Raw genomic sequence first — 27904 nt, 5'->3', positions numbered from 1 at the left:
ATCCCAAATGACATCTTTTCATATTCTCGCCCGGAGCATTCATTATCCAAGGGAGGAGCTTGGGATGCAATAGTTTCACTTCTCTATAGAGTTATCCGTGTTGGTGTAGGCTCGGATTAAGATGCTTGACAGCAGGACAACAATTGACGGTTTGTCGCAGCAAACACACTAGTAACCCTTTGCGGTCGTTTGTCTGCTCTCAACCACCATAGCAATGAATTATTCTAAATACTTTATTCAACTATGTGAACTTTAATGTCTAGTGAACTTTTCCAAGAACTCGATATAAACTAAATATTATTGCCGTGGAGAGATAAGAGTATGAGTATAATTGGCTCTGAAATGGTTTTTATATACAAATAAAAAATTTGATTTATAGCGACTGTAACATGGTTACATTATCAATTCTCATTATAATTTCTAATCCAAGACTATCATGTTTTAAGTAGAGACTTGAAACAATTTCGATGATTGCTAAAATATAACAGATGAACCAATTTCAAAATTGATTTAGTTATGATTTTTGGAAAAAAAAATCATTTTTGATAAAAAAGTGAAAAACATGATTTTCGGACAACTCTAAAATGTAGATGGACACTATAATATAAAAAAACGGGTCCAATATTTTGCAATAAGTAACAAAACTATCAATTTTAACGAAAATCTTAGAATCTCTATAGCCGACAGTTGGGATCAGAATGCTCAATTGAGACTGAAGCGTGTATAAAAATATCCTGAAAAAAGTGATGTTTGCGAAAACCTACTTTTTTGGAATGGAAAATTATGATAATAAAACATGTGTTAAATAGAAAATAAGGCCGATCCGAAACCCATGCTATATCCGGTGTTTTCAGGAACGCGATAATGCATTGCAATATTTAAATTTATTTTCCATAACAAGTTTGACGTTCACTACCGAAACAAAGCCAAAAATCAGCTTAACTCCAACAACGTAATGGGGATCACATCATTAAACAACCAACAATAGTAATCGGCTAAACTCAGATTGACCGATAAATCCCAAACCATCAAGGATTGAATCACCAAAAAGTAACCTCCAGGCCATCTCACATTTGTTGTCACATTTCTCATTCGCTTTTCCGGCAGTAACTCTCTTCAGCAAACTGCAAACAAGTTTACCATTATTTCCATCCCCACACAGTCGGCTCGGAACTACAGCTCTTCAGAGCCAGTACAAACGGTCCTAGGCATACTTACAAGTACTCCACTTTTCATTCACTATTCCTCTGGGGGCTTAGACCATACGAGCGCGATAGAAAGGCCTGAAAACCTGTTCTAACCCGATGTCCAGCAGAAGGAGATTATTGCCTGCGCTGATCTGTGCATTGCAAAACTATTCTAACTGGAAAAGCGACATTCATTTGCATTTGACCTACTCTCCGGCCGCAATGGCGAAACAAGCTTGGTGCGGTCGGTTGCTCGCGGTGAGTGCGGGAGATTAGTGTTTCCCAATGCTGTGTGTGGTTACCTTTGAAGCCGGTAATAGTTACACGACCAGGTGTGTGCATGTGTGCAAGCGCGAAAACCTTCGCACCGTTGGCGGGAAAAGTTGATCCAATGTGATCGCAATCAGCTTGTCGATTGAGCCTTCTTATCTGGTGGCATTGGACGCGAGGATTGGAAATCAGCAGAGTGGATCTACTTAGATTTGGTTTTATTGTTTGTTTATCACAATTAAATCGATGGAATCGGTAACCATAGAAGCGAATCGGAATTCGAAAGTTTCCACGAATCGCTATGCAATATCTCACGATTGGCCTGCCACTAGAACCGGATGCTTCAGGTTGAAATCTACCATCTACATAATTCACTAATGGCATCACCCATCCGTACCTAGGTTTCACGAACCAGGACCTTCGAACAAAACTCCAAATTGGGGCCCATCGAATGGGATCGGGAACGGAGAAGAGTGTATGATTGACATAGAATCTAATTTCCATACGATTCCGAAAGACGAATGTTGACAAAGTGATTATATGGGTTGGTCTGGGTGCTACGAGACGCATCATATGCATTCGAGGGGGAACCTTGCATCCCATTGACTGTATCCATCGGAGCGCTCATTCTCCAATCGGGTGGCGAAATATCGGAGACAAACCTTGTTGTTGATGCCCAGGGTGGAACGGTTCGAACGAAGCGATGCGTTCTAACACAATCTCCACACCAATCCCGGTGGCGGCGGATCTCAATTTGCGAAACAAACCTTCTAGGGCTAACGCGTGGGCCCGAGACCGATGGAATGTTGGCAATCAATTAGTGAGCGAACGCAGAACGCGCGCACACAATTGCGCCCATCCGGTGAAGAATTAGCATTGAATGCAGCCTCTGTGCGATGAGTTCTGTAGCGTCCTACTAGAGGTAGCATTACATTGTTTCAGCCATGTGAGATGAACGTTCGTGTAACGTTTATCATCATTTCCGATAGGATTGAGAATTTTTGAATTTGGAATAGACCCAAAAATCACTTTTTTTAAATTTATTACTTTCGAACTACTGAATCGATTCACACTTAAGGAACCTAGTCTAGTCGCATAGGAATAGTGAACGAAAATTGAAAACATGTTAACTATGTAAATCATAACTCAAAAACGAAAAAAATACCTCTTTTATTTTTGGATATGTTATGTTAAAAACCTCAGCTTTCAAAAAAAGTCACAGAAGGGTTGTGTCCGAGACACGACCGCAAAGTTGATTTTGGATATGTTTGAAGAATTACATCGTTTAACTCTTTGATAATGATTTGGTGGCCCTGAAAAGGGCAATTTTGTTTGGTTGTTGGGTATTGTTTGTTCACTCCACCAGTGTTTACCGAGCGATGATGACAGAAGTATGGTAAACAGTCATTGGGTGGTGCGTATCAGATAGAAGATGCCGAAGTAGAATGAGATATATGAAAACCGTCCTCTGTGACCCTAGACGAGATGCTTCCTATGTTGTGTATGGATGGAATAAAGAAAAAAACCGAACGGTTTTTATTTTAAAAAAATGAAATAAATCGTTTTATATATCAAGTCATTTTTAACAAACTGCTACCATATTCAATTTTACACTTACACTTGTGCTAAATGTTTCACAATACACGATCGGTCATTGATATAGCATTTCACGAAGCAACCAACATTAAAGTTTCCAATTTTAATTTTATTTGCTAGAATCAATCGTTTCACTCACCCTACTTGTAATATAAAAATGCCCCCGACTTGCATATATTTGCAATGCCGATTTCCCTCGGGCACTTTGATTTTGATGTCTCTGTTAGGGAACACATTTACGTAGGAACAAAAGTTCCTCCTACTTTGATGTATTTGCAATGCCAATTTCCCCCAGGTAGCTTGGTTTAGATGTCTCTGTTAGGGAACACATTTCGGTAGGAACAGAAGTTCCCCCTACATTCATGTATTTGCGATGCCGATTTCCCCCAGGCAGCTTGGTTTTGATGTCTCTGTTAGGGAACCGCCGCATGTGTCGATTTCGACCAATCAGAAGTGGATATTTCCGTTAGGATAGGGGTTGAGATTTTTCAATTGTTCGATAGTTAGTTTCATGACATATATTATTTTATTCAATATAAAAAAATTATTATGGAGTGCCGAAGTCGATTGAAGCAAAAAATCCATCAATTCATCATGAAATGACAGAGCAATAAGCGTTTGAAATTGGACAATTTTCACGATGTGCTCGATTTTCGATTTTCAATTTATACCCAATATGTTCTCGAAAGACGTAATCCTACGTCGAAAATATAAAAAAATTAAACGCCCTCTATCTTTAATCGAGTAAACTATAAAAAAAAACTTCAATCAATTGACGAATTTACGTTGAATTTACAACCAGATGGCGCAGCGAGTAAAATGAGGATGGTTTTTTTTTTGGTATGAAATTTGTTCAAATTTTCTAGAAAAATCAGAATTTATCTTCAAATTTCCCGGTTTCATGTATACTTTCCACGCTGAAAAGGTTAGAAAATCATCATTTTACAATGTGGTATGTATATTACGAGGAATGGCTTGTTATAAGTATTGTAATTTTAATTTTGTTCAACAAAGTAAACGATGAATAGGGTGTTTTGCGCTAAAAATACTGCAAATCCTTCTCGTATCGACCCTTACATAATCAATGATATCAGTCAATTTGATATGATATCGAGTTCATCGCAATCATCCATAGTATCAATAACCGGTATGCATTATCAAAAATTTTCGAAGATTATCTATGACTTTGGTCAAATTGCGTATTGAAACCATCGTAAATATACAAAACTCCAACTTTCTTACCATATACTTACGACATTCGATGGCTGAAATGAATCTAAATTGAAATAAAATGAATAATCACCACCGAATCTTGCTTTTCAGCGCGTAAATAAACAAACACCCTCACTTTTGTGGTTCTGAGCTCTAATGTAGATGTCGCATGAGCTGATTCAGCTTTGCGTAAATTCGTCAATAATTGCGATTCAATATATTTTAGGAAAAGACTCTCTCATTGGCTTCAATTTGTTACGCCGATCAGTTGAAAAATAATAAATTTTTGAAATATGTCAGTTTTGGAAAAAAATTGTTGAAAATTGATTATTCGAACCAGGGATGGTAAAAAATCACATTCAACGATCAATGAATAAGTATATCCCTCTAGTCGGATGTTTTTAAATCACCCCCACAGGCGATGCTCTTTTATTCTTCATATGTACACAGAGAGAATACTTGGAACGGTGAGCTACCAAGATCTTAAAAAAGCAATATGAAAGCGGAATCCCCACTGCTTGCACTCTCGAAGCATTACTTCTACTACTCAAGTTTTATCGTGAGCCACAAGCCACAAACGATTAATCCCGTTCCATAGAGCGGATGATGAGTTCTTGATCGTAAAGTGTAACAAGAGACGATCAACTGAAATCTTACGACACTCATCGAGGGATTTTTAATTCTCTATTGCACTGACCACAGTGAGTGACGGACTCAGTCTCGTGTCGACTTTGTTCTGCTGTCGTCTCCCGCCCAATAAACAGCAGACAGGTAATGGATGCAATTGATTAATTTTATTACCAGCAGATTTGGGCGAATCTCATCCCGCCCAAAATCGTTTTTTAGATTTCAATAATTCTGAACATTCACATTTCTCTCCAAATAATTTTTCCAATAGTAATTCAATTAGTGACTTCACGAAACACCTTTCGAATTCGATTGAATTTCAGACCCTTTTTTATTTTGTAGATAAAACGGATCACATATTTGATTAATTCAATTCTGTGTGGTTACGTTCTTCGTTGCGAATAAATGTAATGAATTAGTATGGACGTATGTTATTCATATATCGTGGACTTCCGACATATGTGGCAGTAGATTTATCGAACGACTAATGTTTTTTTATATCCCTTCAAACTTGTTGCATCTCTCAAGTGTACATACTGCTTTGACCGCAGATTTGCATGGTTGAATCTGGTTAATTTCAGGTATTCAGTCTTCATATTGTCGAATGAATACTGTTGGAACAATAGGTATCGCGCAAATGATTATCAACATCCTACCTTATCATCAAACGATATGCGAAGAATTTCAGTGAACTGACGGCATTGGAATATAAGCTTTGTGAGGACCACACAATTATTATAAGAGCGAATAAACGTCCGACTGGAAGTCATGAACATCAATTCAATGTGCCCAAGATAAATTTATCCTTTGAAGGTCATTAATCTTTCTAAAGATGATCAGATGTTCAGATATTCCAATGTCGTCTGGAATAACCTGTCCAACACCTTATGACCGTAATATTGTTCTTGCTATTATTCTGATGTTTCATAACACGGCACTCTATTGATTATTCGCCGAAAATGAATAAAACATATCCTTGAAGTTAGCCTACGGTTTTAGTAGCAGTGCAATATGGTGAGCCAGTCTCAGGATAAGAAAACATTAAAAAATAAAGCTTTTTTTTTTGAATGAATCAATAGTAAAACAAAACGTCAAAAAATTTCTCAGCTTTGTGATAGCAGATAATCATTATCCATTTGAGTTGTATGAGTATTCCCCCCCACATACTGTGGATAGTCTATCTGCATACAAATTATGTAAAGGGTGTGTCACATCAAATTGCATCACGGAAAAAACGCTGTAGAAATTTAATTTTTAGGAATTATATCTTCAGCTGTCGCTTATAATCAGATAAGAGTGTATAGATTACGTTGGCCATGCTTCACTGTCAATTTTTTGTAAATTTGGAAAAATGTCGTCGAACGAAAAAGAGCGTCGTGAATTAATCATGTGCACTCATTTCGAGAATCCGGAGTTGTCACATCGGGACATCGGTAAGATGCTGGAAATCGTCCAATCCACGGTCAGCAGAGTACTAAAACGATACTTCGAGAACCTAATCATCGACCGGAAGGTGAAGAACGGCAAAAATGGATGCGCTAATTTATGTTTTTTGATTAATTCAAGGTAATCAAGGTCTTTTCTAGCCACCAGTTTACTCGGGCCCGAAAAAAGAGGTCTGTATTTGGGCTGGCGGAAAAATATAACTCTCAAGACCACGTGTTTGATGTCGTAATAGCCTTGGCCAATAACGCATTTACATTAACTCTTAAAATTAGTGATTTGAGGGGGATTATTGTTTGTAGTCTCTTGTAGATTAATTTAAATACCATCTGAGAAATACTCTGTGAAACATGAAACATTAAAGTCGTCCTATCTGCTGTAGCCATTTTTTTATTTTACCCAGTCTCATCGAAGTAAACGCGCTCGGAAAGAAAAATTGAACGCCCGGACGAGAGAGCGAGAATCGTAAAGCGTACGTCATAGAGACACTCATTCCCATAGAGCAAATTCTTGTTAGGAGTTGAAAACAAAACGAGGAAGGAGAGTAACTCAATTATTCGAACTAGCTTCAGTCTAGCAATGCTTTGGTCAACTCAGAGTTACCAAGAGAAAATCATTTGGTTATGATGGGTGAGGATTAATAGTTAGTCGCGGTTTGCACAGATTGCGATCTGTGCAGTTTGCGATTAATCGTAAATCACATCATGCTCCCTTGTTTTCCATCCTTGATTCGAACCATAGGCTAACAGTAGAAAATCATGATTCAAAAACGAAAGAAACGCCATTCTAATTTTTGATTCAAGAAAAAAATTAAAAAAATACAGCGCTCTCTAGTCCAAAGCCATGAAAACAAAAAAAAACAGTAATTGCGAAAACATAATTAAATTTTCTTTTTGCTCAGTCACTTACTTCATGATGCATTTTTGCGTCAATCAATTCCGGCACATCATAACAATTTTTTACATTGAATAAAATAGTATATTTCATGAAACTAACTATCGAACAATTGAAAAATCTCAACCTTTATTCTAACGAAAATACCCCCTTCTGATTGGTCAAAATTGACGACATATGCGGCGGCCCGTGTATTCTACGAATACTTTTGTACTCGCTTGCCTTTGTGCAGGCTAGAATATGTTTCCTGAACACGGTATAAGTTGAAGTTGTTGATTCATGCAAGCGGGGGGTACTTCTGCACCCGCATGTTTTTTTTTTGCACTCCGGAAAGTGTTTTCCTAACACGGATTGCAAAAACGGGTACGAACACAAGGCTTTGGCTCGGTTATTCAAGATTGCATTGAAGAATCATATCTTCTACTCACTGAATTTCTGGCACTCATTTAACTCATTAAATCAAACAAATTCGCGGTTCGAGAAGTACGTACACTTAAGAGATGCAAACTTCAGAGGGAAATGTAAAATAAAATAATCGTTTGATAATTCTTCCGCTCAAATATTTTGTCCTAGGCATCATACCAAACGTAAAAGGACTGTCATTGAATTTACTTGCAACGAAGAACATAATCTATCACAACGCATGAATTGAATTTACATGGTATTTATTCAATCTCTTTACTCACAAAGCATATATATTGAATTCGGAAATTGTTTCATTCAATAAAAAAATTAATCAATACAAACAAATGATTGTTAAACGAAGCTAGTCCCACGTCAACTTTGCGGTTATATCATAGATATAACCCACCTATTTTTAAACAATGAAGTAACTCCAAGAGGTTCTGTTTGACAATTGACGGGCGTAAAGGGCGAGGATGGCTGATGAACTATTCTAGCAAATGGTTATTCTAATTGACGTGACTAAGGAATACAAATCTGCCCCTTCATTCAACCTGACTTTAATCCACACTACTACTCTCATTGCCACGAATCTCGTTACTCGTGTATACAATCTTATTTTCACGTCCACATAAAGTGGAACGAAAACTTGATTTCTGATGTAAAAAGAGTAGTTACACCATTAACTAACGGCTTCATTGTTTACCCACCGTTAACTCAGACCAACGAACTTAGACAGTTAGCAGGTATACTATAAAGGTCTTCGCGTTAGTATTAGTATATAGCGTGCAAAATAGCGTGCAGTTTGGGAGGAATTCTAAACAAAATTTCAGATCACTTTGTATCAGCGTTCAATTTTGTAAAAAAAATACAGAAAAATTGATTTTTATTTAAAAAAAAATTCAAATTTGTCAGTGTTTCTCTACACAACACTGCACGTTATATATTTGTGGGTAATTTACGTGTACGATACAAATAATCTAGCTCATCAGTATAGTATAGTATCAGTATCAGTATATGTCAAACCACGTTAAACTCAAACATCGATACATGCATACGTGATACACGAGAGAGAGAGAAACGAATCCATTTTGGGGGAATTTCCAACTATTTTTTGACTATTTGAACATTTTTCTGAACAAGATGCTAGTTTCATTATTTCTGTCTATCCTCCGTTAGAGCCATTTTCGAGCGCTCCAGAATAAAATTACTCTATTGAACAAAGCTAAAGTAGTGACGTGTTCAAACTTAAATTTAGTATCCGTATAATTAAATTTAGTATCCGCGATGACAACGGTACGGTGTCGACATCTGGATACGAGATTAGTTTCCCACTAAACTTATCCTTATAATATCAAATTTTCTTCAGATGAAATTTTTATATTATTATATTATATCACATGAAGAAAACAAAGATTCTTATATTTGTCTTAAAGTCTGCTTCATTTAATATTGGAACAAATTCTTTTGCTCATTGTGGCGCCCCTAGTGGACGGGTTTGGAAACTTTTTTCACCTACGTGTCGGGAAATTCATTACCTTTCACCATGTATTTATGTCATAACACCAAACGATAGCATTTTGTAAACAACCGCCATGGAAGCCGAACGGAGAGATAAAATTGTGCACAGTTTTCTTGAAAATCCATTGTTGTCGGCATCTAAGCTAGCTAAACAGCTTAAAATGCCCAGAAATACCGTATGGCGTGTTATCAAGCAGTACAAGGAAACATTGACGACGGCTCGGAAGCCGCATTCGAAGCGTCGGAGTGGAACTGTCGACCGGAAATTGCGTGGGAAAGTCATCAAGGCCGTCAAGAGGAATCCCAATCTTTCAGACCGCGATTTGGCCAATAAGTTCCAGGCCGCTCACAGTACGGTGCGACGAATTCGTCTCCGGGAAGGAATATGGTCATTCCGAGCCAGCAAACAGCCAAATCGGACGCTGAAGCAGAACAATGTGGCCAGAATCCGTGCTCGAAAGCTGTACGACCAAGTGCAGACCAAGTTCGACGGATGTATTCTGATGGACGATGAGACCTACGTGAAGGCGGACTTTGGGCAAATCCCAGATCAAAAATTTTATTTGGCGACGGCTCGGGGGGATGTACCTGCAAAATTTAAGTTCGTGTTTGCGGATAAATTCACCCGCAAGTACATGATTTGGCAGGGGATATGCAGTCGTGGACAGAAAACCAAAGTCTTTCTCACTGACAAGACAATGACATCAGAAGTCTACAAAAAAGAGTGTCTACACAAACGGATTCTGCCGTTTATTCGTGCCCACGACCGTCCAGTAATGTTTTGGCCGGACCTCGCAAGCTGCCATTACAGCAAAACGGTTATGGAATGGTACGCAACGAACGGGGTCAGCGTAATACCGAAGGACCTCAACCCCCCAAACTGCCCCCAGTTCCGGCCGATAGAGAAATACTGGGCAATCACGAAGCGGAGGCTTAAGGCAAAGGGAAAACTTGTTAGGAACATGACTCAAATGAAGAACTGGTGGAATCAAATCGCCAAAACGGTGGACGAAAAGGGTGTGCGCCGCCTAATGTGCCGTATTACGGGAAAAGTACGAGAATTTCTTCGAAACAGCAATGAATAATTTTTTTTTGAATTTTAATTTTAATTTGAATTCGTTAATAAATGACTGAACTACACGCAATTGTTTGTGTTCCAATATTAAATGAAGCAGACTTTATATGTTTTTTTCTGCAAAATTTCATAGCTGAATAAAGATGGTAAATAATGGTATTAATTTGACGATGAAAACTTCCATTTTCGGTAGCAAACTGTGAGCTGTTTTTGGATCTGGAGCCACCTATTACAGTCGAAAGCAATCTCCTGTGATGGTTTTGTACGGTACTCAATGAGAAATACTCAATCTCTCATAAGTTTTTTCAAGTTTCTCAATATGTTGCCTTTATTTGAAGAACAATTGCGACCCTACTTCTTTTCCCTGTAGAAGTTTGAGTTATACGAGTTATTTATTTGACCTTTTTTGGTGTGTCATGACGTTCTTTATATTCAGTATCAAAGTAATAATTGCTGAAATATGCTCAGATCAAATTCTCTATTCTCACGGTCGCTGTAAGTTTTAATAATAATTTTGTGTTCTTCAGCCGCCGATTTCTTGAAGCTAATAATTGTAGTAAATTTTCCGTAAATATTTTTTTTTTGGAAAACAGCGAAAACTTAATTCAGGTTTCAATATCAATAAGTCATTTATTTAAAATTAATTCAAAATCATTTCATCTTTTACAAAAGCTTAAAAAACTAAAATCCAGAATATAACAGCGTTATTTTATCATCCAGACTGGCTTAGCACTTCGTGACTGGCTACGAAAGTGAGAATTTAGTCGGATAATAACGCATTAGGCTGGGCTTGTTTGTCAGCCCAGCGGCCAACGACATTTCAGAACTAGAGTAAAGCCTACCGACAGAACGGATCCCACCTCTTGTAGGCAGATGTAATCCAGTGGTGGGGTAGAACCTATGCTCCGGTAATGCATGGATTGAGGCCTGCTCTGTGGCAGCGCTTCGTTAAGACATGCTAAGGCACGCATGCATGTAAAAGTTGAACGCGGTGAGGTAAAGTCTCGCAGACTCCTTTCTCCATCCTAATGCTTCTCACGTTCAAGAGCAACTCGCTGCCGTTGTCGTGCTGAGAAACGGAGTTTTAGCTTCTTGTTGTTTCGTTTATGCTCGTTATTCTGCACGGACTAACGGGGAACAACAGTAAACTAGTCCACCTGCACAGAAGGTACATCGCTTATTAGCAAGGTAAAACGTGCACTCGATGGAAATGAGCGTCGATACAAAAAAAAAAGAAAATAAAATAAACGTGTACATATTTTGCTCCGTTTCACGCTCGAATGTTTAATTGTCAAAGCGTATTATCTGCATATCAATTTCTATTATTTTCATACCTGGCTGTATGCATGAACAATTTGATTTCGATTCGCTCATTAAAAAGTCAACATAAAGTACGAACGATAAAACACAACGCAAAATGTTTTACTGTTTGCTTGTCAATTTTATGTTTGTTGGCCTGCCCCATTGATTTCTATTCGCATGGCACGGAGAAAGCTCCAATCGTGGATCGGTCGGATACACACACACACACATCCCCGCTATCCTCGTGCCCGTGTCATCGTCCACCCTAGAACCTTTAAATCTGACTGGAAACTCGTTGCGATGCAACTGTTCAAACATAAAATGACAACAAGTCCCTCTGCTCAGCTGCCGCTGGGGGGAACCAGGAACAAGGATACCGGATCGGGAGTGGGTAAGGATTTATTAACCACTTTTGATTTATGTCAGTGATTGGTAGTTAGAGCTTTTTTTTTCATATACACTCCGGAAGCTCTGTGCTCGATACATAGTAGAAATGGATCATCGCGCGCGAATTTAGCGAAAGGATTTTCACTTTCCCCATGGTGCAGCTTGACCACGGGATCCATAAAGATTTATGGCGCAGGGATCAGCACAGCTCTAAGCTGCACAGGAAATGACCGGAAAGCTGAAGCTACCCTCTTTTGTCATAGCAGAAGCACTAGAACCAGAGCATAGTCAGTGCAGCAAATAAGATTAGTTGATGAACAGTGATTCATTGATGATAGGAATGGGATTTATGAGCCGGGATCGAATTACTACTAGTCAGTATATTTGTGGACACTTTGTAGCTACGTTGTATGCGGGTTGTCGTTGCCGCTAGCGGTAGTTCTGACATGCTTCTATCAAGGTGTCAATTTCATGGCTATATTTTTAATCAGTCTGTTATGCTTTATTCGATGCAACTCAGCTAATAGAGTTATTTGGAACTAAGCAGCATTTATTTATTTATTTATTTTTTATTCTTTATTTTTGAGACTTTCAGCCTCCTGGGCTGGTTCGTCTCAGAAGCAGCATTTATTATCATCACTTACTTTATGGTCATTTTGATCAAGATATCCGAATCTATATTGTTTTATCTGAAATGAAAAAAGTGAGAAATTCTTCATTATTTTGTGTTATTATTTGGTATAGAAAGTGAGACAGTCAAAGCTGGTGTCGAATCTGTAGCAACGAATTATTCAATAGGATCGTGAATCATGAGAGTCACTCTCGAAATTAGAAATCAGAAACGAAATATGCAATGAAAACAACGAATAATTCCGATTATTCATCTTTGCTCCGAGTTCTGGAATTCTAATACTTTCATTTGAATCCTAAGAAATTTTTCCACTTAACGCATTATCCATTTAGAAACACCTTTTCGGAGTTATCTTTATTTTTCCTCAAAAATTGATTATTAATTTCATTTCTTGAATCAACAAAACGGGATGCACGACTAAAGGTTGACATCGGGCTGACAGTACAATCATTTTACGGTCGAATATCCTTTTCAGTAGAAGTTGTTGTTTGCTTTGGTTAGTTCTTCTCGAATTATAGAAGGAATTTTGCGTTCGTAGGGTTCAGTACCCAAGCACTCTCCACCAGACTTGGATTTGAAGTTGAGAAAAAAATTATAGGGGATTGAATCTCGGACACAATCGCATTGCTGCCGTAGAGCTAGAATAAACTCTTTCGTAGAAACTTTTGGTGGCCCAGCATGGGTCTTGTGTAAATCTTTGTTGAACGAATTAGGTACAGGTACTCGTTCTTTCCTGTAGATACTGTCTTCCGCCTGATTATATGTGACTCCTGGGCGAAAATATTGGTTCCCGTGTGCAGCCTATTTGACCTGTCGTATGTATAGTATTCATAATTACGTTGTTACGTTTATTTTTTTTATTTCCATCAAAATAAACACTGCATCTTTGTCCTAAACCAGGTTAATCGATATGTTCGCTTAGCATTCTTAGCATTTTTTTCAATGAGCGTTGCGAATGGTAGATTTTTCATTACCATGGGTAACTGATTCAATTTTTTGGAGACCATTTCCTGATTGATTACCACCGGAGTTGATTGGCAATCGTCTACAGTTTGCTGGGTCAGTTTGGCGAAAACATCACTTGCTGACCACAGGATACATTTTCTTCCATTGGGACGAACCTTTGTAGAATACACGAGCCGTTGACGGCGGGGTCTGTTCACCTTCTATCGTCGGGACGCTAAACATGTCCAATCCAAGGATGTGATATCACCACTTCTACTTCTCTCTCTAGCCTTGTTAAAGGCTGTTTTTTTTCGAAATTTCTGACCATTGCAGAAAACTTTTTTTTCTATAAACAAGACTATGGCTGGTTTCCAAATTATGTAATCCAAACCGAGATCGCAATATTTTTACTTTGGCTCGTTACAACAAGTTCCATCGAGCGGAGCCTAAATAGTATTACGTATCGTATTACGGAGTCGTTATGTATAGCATATCGAACAAATCTTAGGGAGTTTATGATTCGATTAGCATGCAAATAATTGAAATAAATTCGCAGCAAAAACAGTAATTAGAGTTAAAACTGTTGAAAATGTTATCTGTTTTCTAATTTGCACCCTTACTGACAGACGCAGTCCTACGTCAAAAGATTGCATGCACCTTGATTAACAAAAACGATAGTTTTTAATGCTTCACTATCGACTCTTCTAAACAGTTTTGGTCTCGCACTTCGTATCAAGCAAAACCGCTGTGTGTGACATCAGCATTTAGAAAGAGTGTAAATAAGAATAAATTGTAATATTTCCCCTCTCCATAGTATTCGTAGAACATTTGCATATCGAATGAGCGATTTATGCTGTATTGTTATATCAACATTGGGAAAGACCGTTGACTGCTCACTGGCTAGAACGAGGCTGTGTAATAGGAATCGCGAATAGCGTCTTCTATGCCCATCTAGCTGACCCGGCGAGCTTCGTCCCGCACTTTTTTTTTTGATATGTATACTTTCGAATATTCACACTTTTTTTTTACTAGGCTAACGTTCGCGTGTCAAATTCCAGAACTATTCGTTGATTGATCTTCTCGTTGGTCTTTCTCAAGGCTAGAGGCGAATAAAATATGTAGTCCAAAATCTCTATATGTAGTAGAGAAAAGTGTGTGACGCTAATCACTCGAGCAGACTACGATTGTTGAAAATAGAATGAAAATTATTACTTGAAGTTTTTGAGTATTTGAAGCTCATTGTTCTGACCATTAATAATTTTTGACAAGGCAATAATTTATTATAATTTTATATTTTTTTACTTTCAAAATACGTTATATCACCTAAGAATTCATTACCATTTTCGTTTCACACCAACGCACAATGGTCCAGGAGATGCATTTAAGCGGAAATTAGCATTTAGTGCTCGACAGTTATTCTCTAGACAAAAACTATCTTCGACAAAGTAGTTACATATAATAGAGGACTCATTTTCATGTTATCAAAAATGGGGTGACCGAAATTGTAGATGAAATAAAAAATCTAACTTTCTTATCTTTATAGATAAACATGGTTCGACAATTTTGTAGTCCTAGTTATTTGAGACTTCTTTGTGGAACAAAGTTTTTTCTATCTCTTGAAATAACCGATATAGCGCCTTTTTTTCTAAGATGCTAAGTTAGGGTCACCTTGAAAAAAAAACTGTTTTTTGCTCTAACTTTTATATTTTGAATTCTAAATACAAACTGTCTTAGAAAAACTTTTAAAGCCTACTAATACAAACATTTTGCGATGCAGAACTTGTCAATATCTCAACTTCACCCAAAGTTATTGATATTTCTTCCCAAAAAGTACGCTCTCTTCAATTGCTTACCATTCTTTCTGGGGCAAACATAAAAAATGTTTTTGACGGAATTTGAAAGAACAAATTTCACTCTATATGTGTGATTTTCAAAGATATGTTATGTTCTGTATTCGAATAAATTAGAATCGAAATCATGTGTTTTTGGGTGAAAACCTATCAATAACTTTGAGCAGGATTAAGATATTGACAAATTCTGCATCGCAAATGTTGATATTGATAAGCTCTAAAAGTCGTACGAAGACAGTTTTGATGTTGAATTTTAAATATAAAAATTAGAGTAGAAAACCGGTTTTTTCATGGTCACCCTTATGCAACTTAGTTAAAAAACCACTTTGTGGGAAATATTTATTCTTTAGACAAAAGCTGTCTTCGACAAAGTTGTTACATATGATAGAACACTATTATATGTAACAATCTTATCGAAGATAATTTTTGTCTAGAGAATAACTGTCGAGCTCTAAATGCTAATTTCCACTTGAATGCATCTCCTGAACCATTGTGCAACGGAACAAGAATTAAATTTAGTCATTATAAAACATATGGGCATTCAGTTTTTCGATTTTTTTTACAAATGTTTTAATTTTTTTCTAGTTTTCTCATCCTAACTATGGGCAAAGACGAACACAACAAAATAAAGACAACTCAAATCGGACGATCCGTTCTCGAGTTTTGTGCTTAGCAACACATTTGACGATTAAATTTTTTATTTATATGAATATAGGGATGCGTTATTCAACCTGAAAATCCATTACAATTTCCGAACGAAGAACAATTTCTTTAACGCGAATTTCGATTCGACTAACAACGCCTTCTAGGATGTCACCGTAGCACAAACAGGATGATTTTCTTAATTTTTTCCATTTTACTTCAACATTCTCCCAAAAAAAAATCGTTTATAAGCACATTTGGTGATTCATTGAGGTTTATATAGATAAGTTGCGAACGGACGAAACTTGAGATATAATAATTCTTTTAAAAGTAACGTGTAGAGTACAGATTAATACATTCTGCAAAATCGACAAAAAATGATAGTTCTCATGGTGCACCTTAAACGTAAATTAAAAAGAGACGTGACCTTATTTTTTTGAAGAAAACATAAAAATACGCGAGGATCCCACAAATTCGGAGCGTTTTTCGGGCAAACCCTTTTCTATTAAATTGATCATACGAAAATGTAAGCAAAATTAAGTCTAAATTCCTTTTCCTGGTTATTCTATACACAATTCTGCAAAAAAAACCACTTTATATTGATTATTTCCCTCATGATAATCGTTTTCGAGGTGTATACATTAGGGTGCCAAAAAAGGGTGCGTAAAATTTCAGCTCAATAGGACTTGAGGACGAGTGGCGGCAAGCGGTCAAAGTTTGAGTTTTTGAAAATCGAAAAATCACCCAGGGGGAGAGTAACGGAAATCGGGGTTTTCGGAAAACTTTTTTTGATGCTAAATGTCTTTGTTTGATCTAGTGTCATCTCTTTTCTTTGTCAAAACCGACACTCTGGGACTTAGTTTTTTTCGGAATACGAAACGAAACGTATGGTTTTGGGTGCCAATAAAAATAGTTATCTCGATTTTTTTTGCAAAATATTAGCTCATTCGAACTTCATTTTTAGAATCGCTGACGTTAAAATTTTAGTGTTCTGAAAAACGTAAGATCACCGAAAATCGGGGTTTTATCAAAAAAAAAAAAAAAAAATGGTGTCAAATGTATTAAAATTGCATTACTCGCCGAGATTCACTGTTACCTTGAAGAAAAAAAAAAAGTTTTTTTTGGCATTCCGTCGTTTTTTCTGACAAGTCGATATTTGACAAAAAACAATTTTTGAGATAACTTCATATTTCGACGTTATGCAGTTCAAAGATCTTGGCATCAACATTTTTTTTAAAACCCCGATTTCTTTTACTCCCACTATGGATGATTTTTCGATTTTCAAAAAACTCAATATTTGACCGCTTTGCGCCTCTCTCCCTTAAGTCCGACTGAGCTGATATTTTACATAGGGTTTTTTTTTTAATTTTCATAAGGTAACTTTTTAAAATTTTAGGGTTGATTATTTCCATACATTCATTAGCACCCTCGTATACATCTTTAAAAGTTACATCTGCTAGTCATTCACCTAGCCACCAGTCGACGGCGACACCGAGGGTGTGCTAAATAGCCTTTCTCAAGTCTGAGAGTTTAGGTTAAGTTTTATAAATTTTATAAGTTTTGTAAAGTCATTTATTAATACTTAGTTGAGATTTCTTAAGCCAAATAACACGCCTTGAATGTATTCCGAGGGGCAAGCTCTAGAATACGCGCGACCACAGTGCAAGTCGAGGGAAATTTCTTTGACGAAAAATCCCCCGGCCAGAACGGGAATCGAACCCGAACACCCGGCATGATAATGTGAGACGCTAACCACTCGGCCACGGATGCACCAACCTGATGTGAAGAAGGTATTTTACTGCGACGAGAGCGGTGTTCTTCTGTTGAAAACGGAAGGTGAAAGTTTTCTTTCGCTGCGGTTGCTATCGTCGTCGTCACAACCACACAAATGATTTGTTTCGGATTTTCTGTTGTTTGTTTTTTGCAATGGATGCTGTATAGTATAATTGTTCGTAGCAAAGAACTATACTTTCTTATACTTTATTGAATAATATATTGACGAATCTTAATGTCCAGTGCACTTGTTTACAGATAAATACGGTGCTACTATGAACAATATCTAATGGTACTCAGTATAAATAAAAGTTGCCACTCATGCTTTAGGAAAAGGTTAATGGGAAACTTCATGTCTTGCGGCATTGTGTAGAATGTAGAAGAGCAAGGGTGCTTCGGTAATTTAAATCAGAAAGATATAAGGTGGAAAACGCAAAACTAATCTTGTTTATGATACATGTACTCGAAAACCAGGACTGCATATTGGGGACTGTTTATTTATTTGTCAATTCATCAACGGGCTGTAAGGGCCCCAATGATGTGCTTAAGGATATATAAAATTCTAAATCTACATTTAAATCTAAACATGAATCAAATGACATCGTGTTACAACTGATTACATCAAATTACAGTCATCACATATTAAAGATACACTTAAAAACAATAATCACGTGACTGTTTGTTCAGTAAAAAAAGAGCTAAATCTCCGACGAAGAAGCGTTCGGGATAAATGGTAATCGAACAGCTGGGCTACCCTGTTGAAAAGTCTTTGTAGACCATTTAATCCACCGAACATGCCGTAGTTTGTACGTAGGGCGGGCAATCGTAACATCAAGTTATTTCGGAGAGCCCGAGGTCGAACGTTGAAATTAATTTTTTCCAGAAGACCGGGACAATCGATGCGTCCTTGTAAGGTATCAGCTATCATCAAAGCCCTGGCTGTGTCTCTACGAACCGACAAAGTTTCCAAGCTGATCAGCTGACATCGACTCTGGTAACTCGGTAATCGGAGGGGGTCAGTCCACGGTAATCTACGCAGAGCATATCTTATAAACCTTCGTTGAACTGATTCGATCCTTTCGACACCGTTGCTGTAGTGTGGAGTCCAAACAGCTGCACCATACTCTAAGATGGAGCGAGTGAGGGAGCAGTAGAGGGACTTCAGACAGTAGATGTCGGTAAAACTTTTAGCAATCCTGAAGATGAACCCCAGAGTTCTGGATGCTTTATTCACCATGTATGTGATGTGCGGTTTGAAAGAGAGTTGCACGTCTAAAATGACACCCAGGTCCTTGACTTCGCTGACACGCTCAATTTCCGTGCCGAACAGGACATAGTTGTGCAATATGGTCTGTCTCGTGCGCGAAAACGAGATGACAGAACATTTAGCGGGGTTAACCTCCATTCGGTTTAGAATACACCAATCGGCAAAAGCATCCATCTGTCGTTGAAGGAAGCGACAATCTTCAATCGAGCTGACCTGAAGGTAAATTTTTAAATCGTCAGCATATGATAGCCGTGGACCTTCAATTACCAGATTTACGTCATTAAAGTATATCAGAAATATCAAGGGGCCCAGATGGCTACCTTGTGGTATACCAGACGTAGCAGCGAAAAAAGGGGATTGGCAATCACCTATAACGACGGCTAGTCGACGGCCAGTGAGGTATGATTGAAACCATTGTAGAAGGTTGCCGTTAATCCCAAGCCTGTCCAGTTTGGCGACAGCTATACTGTGGTTTAATCTATCGAAGGCTGCAGTCAGATCCGTATAAATAGCGTCCGTTTGGGCATGCTTCAACATGCTGTCGGTAATGTAAGAAGTGAGGCACAGTAAATTTGTGGTGGTGGAGCGGCCCGTCATGAATCCGTGTTGGTCAGTACTTATGTACGGTTTGCTGAGAGCGTCTAGCGGTTCCAAAATAACGAGCTCAAATAGTTTTGCCAAAGCGCAAAGCGAAGTGATGCCGCGATAATTGTTAATATCTCGTCTATTTCCCTTTTTATGGACTGGGAACATATGCGATATTTTCCAACAGGTCGGAAAAACACCGGTGGCTACAGAGAGTTGAAATATGTGGAGCAGCGGGATCAATAGGTCATTCATGTGCGTTTTGAGAAAAGCTGAAGGAATACCGTCGGGTCCCGGGTTGAACGACGTTTTGAGCTTTGAGAATGACCTTGAAATCATCTCCGTATTGATGTCGAACCTACTCAGAGTTTGGCTAGAACGGGGGAGGTAGCTAGCCGCATGCCTGATATAGTCGTCGGTTAATGTTTCATCGGTGAAAACACTGGCGAATTTTTCTGTGAATAGGTTGCAGATATCCTGCTGAGTAGAGGCCGCAATTCCATTGAGCGTCATAGACGATGGCAGGCCAGCTTCATGGCGCTGCTCGTTGATAAAATTCCAAAATTGTTTTGGGCGGGATTTGAGTTTCCTCTGTAATCTGCGCTGATAATTCAGGAAAGATTGTTTCGCGACACGTTTGTATTCGTAATTGATTCTCGCATACTGGCATTGAAGAGATTGTGTGCGGTATCTGGTGAACTTTCTTAATGCGGCCCTCTTTATGGATTTCATTCGTCGAAGTTCGCGTGTTTGCCACGGTTTTCGGGACGTATGGAGGCACTTCTTCTTTGGCACATATCTATCAATGACATATGCCAGGACGTTGGAGAATGTTACAGCTGCAGACTCGACGTTAGCGGTATCTAATATGTCGCCCCAATTGAAGAAGTTCTCGTGTTCGGTCAGGAGGGATATACAATGCGCATAGATATAAAGTGCGGTCGCCAAGTGTGATCGCCGTCCATACCTGCTCTAGACAAGACCATTTTTGGTTTTTTACAGCCCTCGTCTCAAGTCTAGAGTTCACGGCTACTAAAACGCCTCCGCCTCTAGCCTTACGACTATTATCAGCGTTCCTATCGCAACGAAAAACATCGTAATCGCAGCCGAACACTTGGTGAGAGAGTATACGTGAGTCCAACCAAGTCTCCGTGAGAACTACTATGTCGTAGCATTGGTCTGATACAGCTACCCGGAAATCGTCGACCTTGTTGTTGATACCGCCAACGTTTTGGTAATATACACTAATTTCCTGATGACGGTTGGAAGAAAGAGCGTTGAAATGCGAGGTTGTGGTAGCTGGAACAACAGTGGCATCGAGGTTCGGCTCGGCATCAACCACACCATTGATGTACGCAGCACTATCAATGGGACCAATATCAGGAAGCGAAGAAACGGTACTGCAATCGTACTTGCCTGAAGTAGCAAGTTGGAAGACTCCCTCACCAACTCCGGACACAGGAACGGAATGTCTTGAGTGGCAGGAGCAGTCAGCGGAGAGACGACAGCGGTGCTCGACTGTGCCGGGCGGTTTGGGAGCTTCCATCATGCTATTTTGTGCGCATTCCGTTGGAAGTAACCACAGACGGCTGGAAACGGTCAGCGGTGACGGTGACGATGTATCCTCTGATTCGGTGAATGATGACCGACAAACAGCAGAAACGACGGGAGCATCAGAGTAAGGTGCGGTATCAGCCGCACCGTCGATGTAGGCAACACTATTAGTTGGGCGGATTTCAGAAAGCGAAGGAACGGTACTGTAGTCGTACTTGCCTGAGGTAGCAAGTTGGAAGACTCCCTCACCAGCTCCGAACACAGGAACGGAATGTCTTGAGTGGCAGGAGCAGTCAGCGGAGAGACGACAGCGGTGCTCGACTGTGCCGGGCGGTTTGGGAGCTTCCATCATGCTGTTCTGTGTGCATTCCGTTGGGAGTAACCGCGGTTGGCCGAATGGGCAATGGCTATGTGACATTGTCATACTTATTGAAGAAATGCAACTGAAAACGTACCGAGAATCAGGAACGAAATTAGATCCAGAGGAACTGTAATTGCCTGTGCAAACTGGCTGGAAGACCCCTTTTCCAAGCCCAAACGCAGGTCCGGGACGACTGCTGACCGACGGCGTGAGGGGCACGACTGGGATGGGAGGAGAGGGGCCTTCCGAATGACTCAAACTATTGCGTCCCGGGCTGCAGTGAACTAACTCAAATTCATGATAGTCGCGGTCGGAGAAGATACCGTTTCTGGTGGCATCAACGGCGTTGTAGACTTCTTGTACTTCGTTGGAACTCCAAATTTTTGTGAACCGTAGTTTTCGAATTCACGAAATAGCAATCCTTCGGGCCATGTAGATGGGTCAAGTGCCTTTTCCCTGAACGAGTGGTCCAGTCCAATTTTAAAGGACAAAAAAGTGAGGGAATCCAACTCTCTGCCTTTTGGAATGAGCTTGACCACTGAAATATTATCCTCGGTCCCGAGATTAGCCTTAACCATAGTCGATACCAATTCCACGGTGACGTCTGGGCGAATTTTTGATACGTATAACCAGAATTTATGATCAGCATCATTATTGCAAATTGGCACAGAAGCAACATTTGCCATCGGCTTTTTGCTTCCTATTTGGCAACTCTCAGAAGCTCGGATTGTGAAATCGATCTCACGAGGCCGTTTCAATGCTCTGCGCTGCTCAAGTGCTGGCCAGTGCGTGCTTGTAGCGGGTGAAAACTGGGCAACGGGCTTAGAATGCAGTTGTTTTATTTCCGACCGCAGCTCAGTAATCGCAGTCGTGAGCGTGCATAGTGGAGATTTTTCATCGGCCTGGCGTGAGATGACGCGAAAATGCGAGTTCTCAAATAACTCAGCACATTGATCACACATCCAGAAAAGGTTGTTTCTGTTAGATGCGAAGTACGATTGCAACGCACGAGTTACACCGGAACATGCATTCATGTGAAAAGACGCACCGCAATAGCCGCGGCAAACGACATAATCGATGCCCGAAATAGCATTAGAGCACTTAGCGCAGTTTTTTGCCATGATGATGCGCCTTTGGGTATGCAGTACAATGGGGACTATTGCAGTACAATGGGGATATTGGGGACTGTTTCGATAGATAACACGCAAAGGAGAATAAAAAAATATAATTTTTCTATGACAACATTACATGTTTAGTAAATACATGTCTAAAGTTCCTAAAATTTCATAAGTCTTGTTCACACCCTAAAGGATTGTCAACAGATGGCGCCACTAAAAATGATTCTTTTCGATAGGTTCATCTGTCACTAGCTTATGTGTGAAGTTTGATGACATTTCGTTAATTTGTTCACAAACTACAGTTATTTGAGTGTCACTACCTGACCATTCGTATAGAAAATGCAAAAAAAGGAATATCGTATTTTGATCAAACATTGTTTTTTGATGAGGAATAATCCTGAATAATCAATGCAGTGGTTGCTCCTTCGAGAACAATAGTCAGTTTATCGGTGATTTAGTGAATTTAAAATGGACTGTACAAGCACCGCAGATGCACCTCGCTCTGGAAGACGAAAATAGTAAAACAAGTGCATCGACTCGTTCTGAACGATCGTGAAGTGAAGTTACGCGAGTTAGCTTAGCGTTTGCTGACCATCGACCAAAAACAGTCGGTTTGGCGTTGTTGAAGCTTAAACGAGTGGACTTCTTTCGACGTTTTGTGACAATGGATGAAATGTGGATCCATTATCACAATCTTGAGTCCAATCGTCAGTCTGCAAAGTGGCGCTGAGGCATACTTCGAAGACTTAGACGTTTCGTATTACAGAAAGGGAATCGAAATGTTGGAAACAAGCTAAACCAAGTGTATTGCCCTCGAAGGAAACTATGTTGATGAATAAATACAGCTTTTCCCAAAAAACGATTGTTTTCATTAAAAATTCCGAGACTTTTCAGCCCATGTAGTATTAATATGGGAGTTTCGTTATACGGATTATAAAGAAAATGCAAAAAATACCCCTCGGCGTGCAAAAGACGACATCAGGTCCAGCTGAAGTGTTTTTTTCCTAGAACTGGGACTACTAGCAGGATTTCGACTAAATGCAAAGGTGTATAATGCGATTGGATTCAACAGGATTATTGTCAGCAAAAATCTGGATGAACATCAGTTGTGGAATTTCTGATAATAATTTTCAATTAATTTATTTGATTAAATAATTCCCTGACGGTTCAAGATGAATGCTCTGGTAAATACATTTTTCAAGTTTTTTTTTGTGATTTTCATTCTGAGAATCAAAATAAAATGCCTTTGATGTTTGAATAGAAATGTGAAATGTTAATTTCATGTTCGAAGAACAGGCAACACTTATATAGAACAAGTAAACAAATTGGAAAAAAGGCACTCGATTCTTCAAAGATCGATTCAGCAAATATCGATTGTTTGGTACCGATTTAATCAGTGAATCGATCCCTGCGCCGTTTAGAAAATCGATCCATCAAGATCGATCTTTTTCTAAAGATCGCCCAATCCTACCCCTACCAATCTCATAGGTGAGTTGGCACGAAATCTCTCTACTGTAATTAGAAAAAAGAGACATTCACAACAGTATCATTTCTTCGTCAAATAAATTTTGTTTAGACATATTTCCGAGTGAGAATTTATAGAACACTAGCTAACCCGGCAAACTTAGCCCCGCCCAAAATTTGTTTTTTGTTATCAATACCTTCAAACATTCACGTTTTCTTACAAGTTCATGAGTTCAATCGCAGAACTGTTTATTGATTGATCTTTTATTCGACACCGTTGAACTTGCCTTTTACTATAAAATGCCCAGTATTTCTAAAAAACTCATCATTATAAGATCAGGTTTTTTCAGACACAATTCTCGTTCAAGATTTTTCAACCACTTGCAAATAACATGTTTCTCCGTTACATGGAATAAATGTTTTCTACAGAAAATATGATAGAATAAAGACAGTCATAAATCGGACAATTTCTTCCTCGAGTTCTACTCTTATCAACACACCCGGCAATTCTTTTTTTTTGGTATAGATAGAAGAAGATATAGGAGTGCGTTTCATCACATTGAAATTCATTTCCAGTTTCGAACAAAGATCAATTTCACTAGCGCAAATATCAAATGGACTAACAGCACTTGTCACTATGTAATTGTAGAACATATGGGAATTTAATTTTCCGAATTGTCGCTTTTTCCTTCAGGGTTTTCCGAAAATATTCAATTGCTATGGTTTGTTGGAAAATTTATGGTTGAAATATGTGTAATATTTTTATGGGACCCCCTCTTCATTCCACAGGAGGGAGGGATGTCATACCATTATAGAAACATTTCTCATACCCAAAAACCCTCACATCTCAAATTGTGTTTGATTAGTTTTCGAGTTATGCAGAAATTTGTGTTTCATTTGTATGACAGCCCACCCTTAGAGAGCGGGAGGAGTGTCTAACCACCATAGAAATATTTATTGCATCCTAAAACCACCACATGCTAAATTTGGTTTCATTTGCTTGAATAATTCTCGAGTAATGGAGAAATTTATGTTTCATTTGTATGGTAGTCCCCCTTAGAGAGGGAAGTGGAGAGTCTAACCATTATAGAAACATTTATTGCACCCTAAAACCTTAACATGCCGAATTTGGTTTCATTTGCTTGATTAATTCTGGAGTAATGCAGAAATTTGTGTTTCATTTGCATGGCAGCGCTTGATATTGTCTTTTTCTGATATTTTTAATTGGTGTTTTAGGGTTGCCCCATGAATTGACTTATTTATCATTTATCATTGGACACAATTTTAACAACATAATAAAAATGTGTCACATTACACGAAAGATTTATTGAGCATACATGCAAATGCAAACATAGTTCCTCCACCACATAATTACAGGCATTACTGTTTTCAGTAATACCAAATAAAGTCGACAAACGACAAAACCTGAGTATTTTTGATTCGGATGAAAATTTGTATTCCGTTTGGGTTGAAGGAAATATGAGTATTCCACAGCAATTTTTTGACTTAAGTGTAACTTTTGAAAAGGGCGTATCGATTTTAGTAAGAGAAATCGTTGATAATTTATATCTCAAAAACTATGAGTCGTACCGAAATAGTATCTTAGAAAAAGTTATAGAGTATAAATGTTAAAACGGGAAAAACTATACACTGAGAAAAAAAATTAGTACTCTATTTATTATTTACAAAAAAAACTCTAAATTTCAATATCTAAAATGCGTATTTAATATTTTCTTTTCATTTCTTTCATATAAAAAAGACGTCATGTAGAAAATTTAAAAAATAAGTCCAAGATGGTAAAACTATTTTTGACGAACTATGTGGAACATCGAGCTTTTATGAATTTTCGAAACTTCGGTTTTTTGTATGTTAACAATCATTTTTAGCCACAAATTATGAAACCTGATGTGATTTAAAGTAATAAAGCTCTTTATCAATCTCCTTCTAAATGCAGCCATCTCGAGATATTTGAAAAAAATATTTCTAATTTATCGTCGGGGTTCATATTTTTTGGCTAAAAATTATTGTTAGCATGCAAAAAACCGAAGTTTCGAAAATTTATAAAAATTCGATGTTCCACAAAGTTTGTCAAAAATAGTTTTATCATCTTGGACTAATTTTTAAAATTTTCCACATGGCCTCTATATGTGAAAAAAATAATAAAAATAAAAATGCATATTCTAGATATTGCAAATTAAAGTTTTACTTTGTAAATAAAAAAAGAGTATTAATTTTTTTCAGTGCATATTTTTTCACATTTTAACATCAATACTCTATAACTCTTTCTGAGGCACTATTTCGGTACGACTCCTAGTTTCTGACATATAAATCATTAAAGATTTCCCTTACTGAAATCGATACGCCCTTTTAAAAAGTTCCACTTGAAAACTTGTGGAAAACTCATATTTTCTCCAACCCAAACGGAATTCAGACTTTCATTCAAATCAAAAATACATGTTTTTAAAATCTTCATTTTTAGGATGATTTCATTTGGAATTGCTCTTTTTGAGACAGCCAAAGTTGTACTCTGTCCCTGCCTGCAGAAACAAAGAGCAACGAAAAAACACGCAATGACAATTAATCTAATGGACGATCGCATTAAAAACTGTCAACCAAATTGCGTGGGATCGGGCATCTGTCGAATTAACAAAACAAAAAAAAAAGTATGAAAATACTGATGATATGTACGTAGCAATGAATCTATAGCAACAGTGAACCATACAACCATTGCCGTCGGCGTGAATCAGATTTCGAAAAGGTCATAGGAAATGTTCGATATATTCCATTTGAAAAATAAAAAACGATTCCGTTGTTCTTGTCCCGGTCCGGGCATTGTGCATCCGAGCTGCAGTACGCAATAAGTTCGTGCCAACAAAACGCAACCGGAATATTATTGCGGGGGTGTGGGCAGAGGAGAATACAGCGAAAGCAGTTCGTTTTTCATATTTCCAATCGACAGCAAATTAAAAAAAAAACAGAGTATTGGCGCAATCCCTTTTCGTTAGTGCAGCACGCAGCAGAACGTATTGATCCTTTGATTGTGTCGCGGTAAATTAATTTAATATTTAATAAAGTTTATTAAAATAAATTACAGCAAAACAAGCCGAACTGGTCGAGTGAAACACGGGTTCCGAAGCAATAAATGTGATGAATGTTTTATCCAGTTATGCGTTGGGTTTATTGTAATCGCCGAAAAGCCGAGTAATCGTCTTGTGTCATGCACGTTAAGCTCAGCATGATTGATGCACTTTCGTTTGTAATTTATCATATTTTTATCAGGCAGAGTGCAGAAGATTACAAACCTATTTGAGTCGTGAATTTTACTGAATGGTAACAGAACGTAAACAGGAAAAGCACACATCCTGGAAACCAAAATTTTCGCAAATGAGATTTATACTTCCCTAACATTTGCCACACCATTTGCTATCGATTGCTTCTGTCAACAATACACACGGTATCCTTCTCACCGACCATTGTCTTCCGTTCGAAAAAAAAGAAAAAAAAGAAAATACCAGTGCCGTACCGAAATTCCAAATTCAATTGCTACAAAACCTCTCCTCTGAAAAAAAACTCGCTCGAATCCTATAGACATTCTGCCGCCCGGAAGAACAGGAGTGTATTTCCGTATGGTCGTCGCCGTTCGAGCAGACCGATAATTGAAACAGGTTCTCCTAGTTTAAACAGTCTCCGACATGCCGCAGTCATCACCGGCGCCCGATATCGTGCAATTTGCACCCGAATGGTTCGCAACAATCGACCGGGAAACCAAACCGGATGGTGTGTTGTTCTTGGTGGACA

At 38.4% G+C, this 27904-nt stretch overlaps 2 protein-coding genes across 6 annotated transcripts in view; one reads left to right on the top strand and one right to left on the bottom strand.

Moving 5' to 3' along the window:
• LOC129779759 (rab3 GTPase-activating protein catalytic subunit) overlaps positions 1–27904 on the top strand; it is a 526672-nt gene that overhangs the window by 147776 nt on the left and 350992 nt on the right. The window lies entirely within an intron of this gene.
• The window catches only part of LOC129779760 (leucine-rich repeat and fibronectin type-III domain-containing protein 3), a 449197-nt gene that overhangs the window by 123421 nt on the left and 297872 nt on the right, over positions 1–27904 (bottom strand). For all 5 annotated transcript variants that reach the window (XM_055787429.1, XM_055787433.1, XM_055787432.1 and 2 more), the window contains one exon: positions 12561–12605. The gene's annotated coding sequence lies outside the window, so the exon portion shown is untranslated. The remainder of the gene's footprint in view (positions 1–12560; positions 12606–27904) is intronic.

Source organism: Toxorhynchites rutilus, chromosome 3 (assembly GCF_029784135.1).
Source record: "Toxorhynchites rutilus septentrionalis strain SRP chromosome 3, ASM2978413v1, whole genome shotgun sequence".
Lineage (NCBI taxonomy): Eukaryota > Metazoa > Arthropoda > Insecta > Diptera > Culicidae > Toxorhynchites > Toxorhynchites rutilus.
Note: the sequence above shows the minus strand (reverse complement) of the source record. Positions and strands in the feature narration are given on the sequence as shown.